Source organism: Nymphaea colorata, chromosome 11 (genome assembly GCF_008831285.2).
Source record: "Nymphaea colorata isolate Beijing-Zhang1983 chromosome 11, ASM883128v2, whole genome shotgun sequence".
NCBI classification, from domain to species: domain Eukaryota; kingdom Viridiplantae; phylum Streptophyta; class Magnoliopsida; order Nymphaeales; family Nymphaeaceae; genus Nymphaea; species Nymphaea colorata.
The window spans coordinates 4,899,950-4,907,106 of record NC_045148.1 but is presented as its reverse complement, the minus strand read 5'-3'; the positions used below and the strand labels follow the sequence as shown (position 1 = coordinate 4,907,106).

At 37.7% G+C, this 7,157-nt stretch overlaps 1 long non-coding RNA gene across 1 annotated transcript; it reads left to right on the top strand.

Moving 5' to 3' along the window:
* The first annotated feature begins 161 nt into the window (after positions 1-161).
* Positions 162-1,636, top strand: LOC126410553 (uncharacterized). The gene is made up of 2 exons (XR_007574737.1): positions 162-488; positions 1,249-1,636. It is a non-coding gene; the product is annotated as an uncharacterized LOC126410553 (long non-coding RNA).
* Positions 1,637-7,157: the final 5,521 nt, after the last annotated feature.

Genomic DNA, 7,157 nt, shown 5'->3' with positions numbered 1-7,157 from the left:
TGTTCTGATTTTTTAAGTGGCATTTAATTGTTTAACAAAAACAGAGGCTTTGGTGAGAAAGACCTTGGGACGTGGGACGTTGAAATAACAAGATTTAGAACTTTCCTTATGCATAACAAATGTCGTTTGATGACGGAAGACAGGGAACGCGTTCTGTTTTAGTAAAATCGACGGAACATCGAACAGGAACAATCAACACACGCTTCACGAAACAGCCCTCCCCCGACCCCGAGCTCCCCTTGTCGTCACACTTTCTCTTCCTCTCCTCCTCCTCCGTCTCTACCCTCCGAGCAGCTCTTTCTCCTCCGTCTCCACCCCTCGAGCTGCGCCCTTTCTCTTTTTCTCCTCCTCCTCTGTCTCTCCCCCTTCTCTCTTCTGAGTCTTCCTCCCGCCCGCTGCTCTACCCCTTTCTCCCTGTTCTCTCTGTTGCTCTCTATGCCCATTTCATTGCTGCAAGGAGTTCCATTGCCGTGAATAGCTTTTTCCAGGTGAGTTTTTCTCTCTTTCTCTTGTTTTCTGTCACTCCGTCCCTCTATTTGTCTTTGATTTGCAGAAGCAAACAATACGCTTCTGAAAGCATAACAAATCTCTTTTGAAAGCATAATACAGCGGAGGTATTAAACAGACCCCTAATTAAATTAGGGGTTTGTTTAATGTCTGAAAGCATAACAAATTACAACTGGTTTAATACCTCCGCTGTGTACACCCTCTCTGCTTTGGTCAGTAGTCTCCACCCTACATGTTCAAGTGAGTTTCTGTTGAATCTACACTAACTGAAGGAAGTAATTGTAACTTTACAAGGGTGCTGGTTTCATTGCTTTGGAGAACTTACTTTTCTTTGCAAAAACGTTTTCTCTCTCAGAAGTGATTAAAGTTCTTGCTGTCATTTAATTTCTCTGCCACTTTTATATTGGAGGACAGTAACTCAGGGACTGGAATAGGATATTGGGCAAGCTCATAACAATGCTAATGATATATGTCATTCAAGATCTTGTGTGTTAGCAACAAAACCAAGGACATTGATTGGTGCAGTGCTCATGTAAATGCTTGCAGATTGCTTTAAGAACAGTTTATTTAGTATTGATTTAAGTTTTCTCCAACAGCACCTTCTGTTGCTTGCTGAGAAATTGGAACCATGAAAAAGATTCTATTGGAAATATACCTGTTGTATGTGTTTGCAGAGAAGGAATTGGACCTGCTTTATTCATATATTCATATCTTATTTCTTGGAGTACTGAACATGCACAGGATCTGTTTGACGAAATACATGAAAGGGATGTCGCACGTGGAGCCCAAGGAAGAGGAAGAGGAAGAGGAAGAGGAAGAGGAGATGTTGCTGCCTGCCTGCCCCTCAATCGGCCCCGCTTGGCGGTAGAGCCAAACGGATAGGTTCTGCTACATGGACTCGCTTCTCATTGTACAACAACCCTACTTTCAAACTTATTAATAAATGATTTCCAATATGAAAGAGAACTAATTCTTTTGATAGTTGACAGAAATGAGGACATTTATCAACTTAATGTCATCGTCTTTTGCTTTGTAAGCCATAGTGTTTTCTTCCTATCAAAGTTAGGAGAATGGACTTTATGATAGTTGATGTTATATTACACAAGTTTATCTTGATTTTTATAACTGATTGTTGTCGCCATTTGAGTGCATGTTAACCTTGAATCCTAAGTGCTTAATTTGTTTAAGATGAGAATTATACAGACAGATTGTTTGACACCTTTTTTAGAAGGGGTTTGAGATCTATTTCAGGAAGCAATTTGCCGTGAATGACCAATTAGATAGATCAATTGAAATTTTGCAAAGGTTGATGGTTCCAATATCTATAGGTTAGGTGTTTGCTACTTACGACTGTCCAAATCTGAACAGTCTTGTAACATAATCGTTTTTTGCTTTGTTTCACTGATTTGTTGCTTAGTTCGTTTGAAATGTTAATGGTGGGGACATATTGTATAACACCTTTTTATTTGGTTGAAGGACTTCAAGCAAAATTACTTTGCTATTTTAACACACATATTTCATGGTTGCCTTCCAACATGTGGAATTTTAGTTCCATTCATGAACAAACATGGAACTAAAATAGTAAACAACATGGGTATGGGAATTGATACTTTTGTTCTACCTGAAAGGTATGCACTACCAAATACCTATCATTTTGATTTTTGAGTAAATGGAGAAGGTTTAGGAGAAGCAGGAGAAGACAAACAATGAAAATAGAGAGAATCGGGCGAAATGGTATTACACTTGAGAACTAAAAATTATAATGTCGCCCCTGTTTCTTTTTGAATTTTGAGAAAATTTCACCAAACCTTTGTGCCACACATTTTATTTCTCGAAAATTGCTAAAATTGTTGATCTTTTAACAAATTCAGGTACATCATTTTTTTGACATGTTTTGATATAACGTATTCAAAAAATAAGCAGATAGAACAAATATAATAGTCAAAACAATTGGAGAAGATGCAAACACTAGATAGAACAAACAGTTTGAACAAAACATAAACAAACACCAGATAAGACAGACAAAACTAACCATGGAAGACACAAACATCGAACAGAACAGATAGATCAGACATGACAGAAACAAACGTCAGACAGGACATATGGAACAAACATATGCGAAACAAATGCCGAACAAGAAGAACATAATGTTTTGTTCTTAAAATCATCAAACGGTGGACAAGGAACATAATTGTTCATGAGAACATGACAATAGTGTAATGAACAGGACATCATGTCTGTCCTGTCTCAATGGACAACAATCAAGGTATTCAACTTTGTTTCCCTTATTTTCAAGAAAGTTGGCGTAATAGTCAGGCCAGGCACTAGTAAGGGAGCAATTTCCATTTCGAGGGGAAGAGGAGAGAGATCTTGAGATATGGCCCCATGAATAGTAGGCAACGAGTTACAATCCCAAGAATTGATTGTGTTCAACTTTGCCATTTCTAAAAACATGGGGAGATCAAGGCTAGCAGTAATGAGGGAATCTTGCACAAAAGATTTAAGACAAAATTTGGCTTTTCTCCTACCAATAGTGAAAAAGGCAATATTAATGTCAATAGTAGCAGCCATGGAATGGCCACCTATTGATCTTCATATATTATATTAGTTTACATCATTGCATCAAAATTTTGGCATCTTTAAAAGTCCTACTGACAGACACTTCCATAACATAAGTAATGACTATTTTTACTGACATTTTCACATTTTGTTTGCAAATAAATCGGTGACATTTGCTACAAGGATGTTTCTTTCTGTCATCAGGAATGTCAGTAAATGTTTCACTAATGTTTTAAATATTTTTATTGACCTGTTTTTAGCATCAGTAAAGGTCCTTTTTTGGTGAGTATTGAAGTCAAGTCATACAATTTTCTTGTCAACGTGATTTTTTTCTTAAGATGCACACATAACATGAAATATATACCATTCTAAAAATAAACAGAATATTGTGTATATGTGTTAAACAAAAAAGATAAGTAGTCATAAATATGGGATGTTTTTTTCATTTGCTTGGTTGAAAGTTTAAAACCAAAAATTATTTGTGCAATCCAGAAGATAGAAATCCAAATAATGAGGTTAGTGTATTGTGATTTTAGTTATCTAATTCAAAAAAAAATTGAAAAAGTAGATGAAGATAAACTTGTCGAAAAATGTTAAGCAAATTAGATGATACTAAATATTACCATCTATACTTTGAAATAGAAGATGAAACAATAGATCAAATCAATCCCAAAGTGGCTAAGATCTTTATGGAAATATGTTAGCTGTAAATTTAATATAGTTGTTAAGTTTCAATTGCCAATAAAGGGGTTATTGAGATGGTGGTGGACATGCAAATTCACAGTTAAATGAACCAGACGTCTTACAGGATGGGCTTAATTCCCATTGGGAGTATAGAATCTCTAGAAATTTAGAAATAACAAGCTTCATGATAACAAGCATACGAGGAGCATGTTATTAAACGTAACCGCATGGAATGATGTTATGCATGTGATGATTAATGATAAAAGAAGTGAGAAACATAAGGATTTTGCATGGCTGACCTCTATTAGACATGATCCATGGCCCTCTCACGGTGAAAGCGGGCTGGGGTGGTTCCCCTCCATTAGAAAGCAAAATAATACAAAGAATAAAGAATTGACGCAAAACGAACAAAAGCCTCTACTAGGCTGAACTTTCCCTGCCTAACAGAAAAGAGATAGTCTCTATAGAAATATAAGCAGAACAAACAATAATAGCTACAGCAAACATGATCCCAGCAGCCATTCTGCGTAGACATTCAAAAAATGAGTATTGACAACATTTGTTGATGCCATTTGCACCAATTAACATTGTTCGATCAAAACCGAACTTGTCTAACCCCTGCTGGAATTTCTAGCAAACGTTGCAACAATTGCTGAGTCCCTATGAAACCCAAGCAACTCGAGTCATACCAATTGATGTTGTTCACCAAAGTTCCTTCAAACCACAACCTGTTATAACTCCCCACATAGGAGAATTAACATGCCCTAGAGCGTGATTTAGGGGACCAGATCCATTTCCTCTATTTCTTTATAGGCCCCTTGTCCTGGATTTGCTCCCAAATCTGACGTCTTGTGGAAGCCATGCCACCACCATTCCTCCAAGCTAACTTATGAACATCATTGTTCAACCTAATGCCACAACCCACCCAAACATAGTGATGGTCTTTCCAACATTTTGCAGAATACTTGGAGATTGCATCCTTCACATTCAGCTTCAAATCCTTCTCTAAATTTCCCATATCTATCGAAAGGAATGGCAAAGATCAGAATTTGTTCTTACCATGGGTCTAGCCAAAATAGAGCTAATTGCCCGTTGCCTAGGTTACAAGAAATAAGTTGTCTGATCTTCCTCCAAGACAGCAGAATTGCTGTCAACAATGGAGAAACATTCTACCTAATCCCGGTATCCCACAGGCTTTTCGAACAAAAATATTTTTGCCTACATAAATGCTCCCAGGGGCTTGGATGCACAATGACGGAAACTGCCATGAAAGCCAAGGTGGCTTTATTCACTTCATCAATTCTCCTAATTCCTACACCTTCTTCTAAAGTCTGAAATGAGAGAACACTCTAAGAGATGAGATGAAACTTATGATTTCCTTCTGGATCCCCCCAAAGGAACCTACACATTATCAAACATGTTTTCCCAGCGAAAGGTAGTAACTTTTCCTTCCATAAGCTTAACTACTTTTGCATTTTAGAGATGATAGGGTCCCAATCCGAGTCTTTGATTGGATGAGGAGATAAAGGTAAGCCCAAATATCTCATGGGGAAACAACCTTATTTCCACACAAGGGAATTCTCAATAAAACTAGATGTATCAGCTGAGATTCCAAAGCAAAAAAACTGAGACTTATCTGCACTAATAACCATATGCCCAGGCCTCTAGAAAAATCCTTTAAAATGTCATTCATCGATCAAAGGGTTTTCCTACCAGCTTTTTAAAATAAAAGCATATCATCTACATATTATCAAAGATGGGACTGTAGCTACCCCTCTACAAAGGATTGGTGTTTGGATTATCCTCCTCAAGGTTGCTGCCCGGACTCCTCAAGAATAGTTCAACCACCAATAGCAAAAAGATATGGTGATAATGGATCGCCTCGACGCAATCCTCGCTGACTTCAAAAAAATCCCAATGTTTTCCATTAATTACAAGGCCATAAGAAGCATTAGACATGCAAATGAGAACTTTATGAATCCAAGGCAGCGCAAAGCCTAACCAAATCATAACTTTCCTTAAAAATGCCCAATTCAGTCTGTCAGACTGACTTTGACAAGTCCAATTAGCACACATACTCGCAGCCTTGTTACTATGCATGGCATAGACCATTTCATGAGCTAGCAAGAAGCTATGATGAATATTGCATTCCTCAAGAAAAGCACCTTGATTTTTTGAAATAATCCTCTCCAAAATAGTATGCATTCTAGAACCGTTATCCTGAAAATAAATTTCAGAATGTTGTTTTCCATTGTAGTTGGATGAAAGTCTGTGATATGTCTAGCACCCTCTTTTTTAGGAATCAAAAGAAGTAAGCTTTTCCCAATGACAAGCTTACCTTTTACAAAAAAGCCTTTAATAGCCATGTTCTTATCATGCCCGACTACATCCCAGTGCTTTTGAAAAAGCTCATTTGAAAACTCGTCAAGCATCAGGGAGCTATCGCTTTTTACACCCTGGACTGCCCATTTGATTTCACTATCAAGGATAGGTTTTAGGAGATCCATGTTCTCCAAAGCTGTAACCTTCTCACCTTCCCAAAGCATATTGGGTAGGTCTCCTGAAGAATTATCTTTAGCAAAGAAATTCTCATAATACTACTACTTGCAAGCAATTTGAATATGATGAGGGGACCTGAAAGTGCCTTCATCCATTTCAATTTGCACAATCCTCCTCTTGCTCATTCTGCCCTTAACCAAAGAATGATATTACCATCTCCCTCTTTCAAACAAAGATGCTCTAGCCTTTTGCGACCAAAATTCCTCCTCATCCACAACGCCGAATACCTCATTCTTTTTCTGTCCAAATCTGGACATTCATATTTGAAACCTTGTAGCAATCATTTAATTCCCTCTGCAACCTTCGAACTCTCTGATCCACTTTCTCTACACCATATTTATTTTAATTCCTCAAGCAGGACTGCAGTATGTCCAGCTTAGAGATCAACCGAATCATAAGGCATTCCCCTGTAGTCCAACCTCCAAACTCTTAATAACCAAATGACAACTAGTGCTTCTCTCCAAAAACCTAAAATATCTGAAACAGCTCTGCCTGCACTGAAATATTCATTCCTCCAGAAACTTTATAATAATGTTGCATGATCAAAAGAAGTCATGTGCTCCACCATCACTCTGTGCCTCCCTATGAATTTTTCATGCAATAAGAAATTCATGAAGCATCTGTCTATTTTGCTTTGAACCACGGCTGAAGATTGATGGTGGTTAGACCAGGTGAAAGGTGTGCTACTGTCACTAACTTCCATTAAACATGGAATAATAAATGTATTAAAAGCTCTCTGCAAGCATACTTTGCAAGCTCTTTGCCCTGTTTTCCTTAGCCATCTTTCACAGAATTAAAGACTTGCATCACTAGAACTGGCCCCAGTTTATTTGCCAAAACAGCCCCTA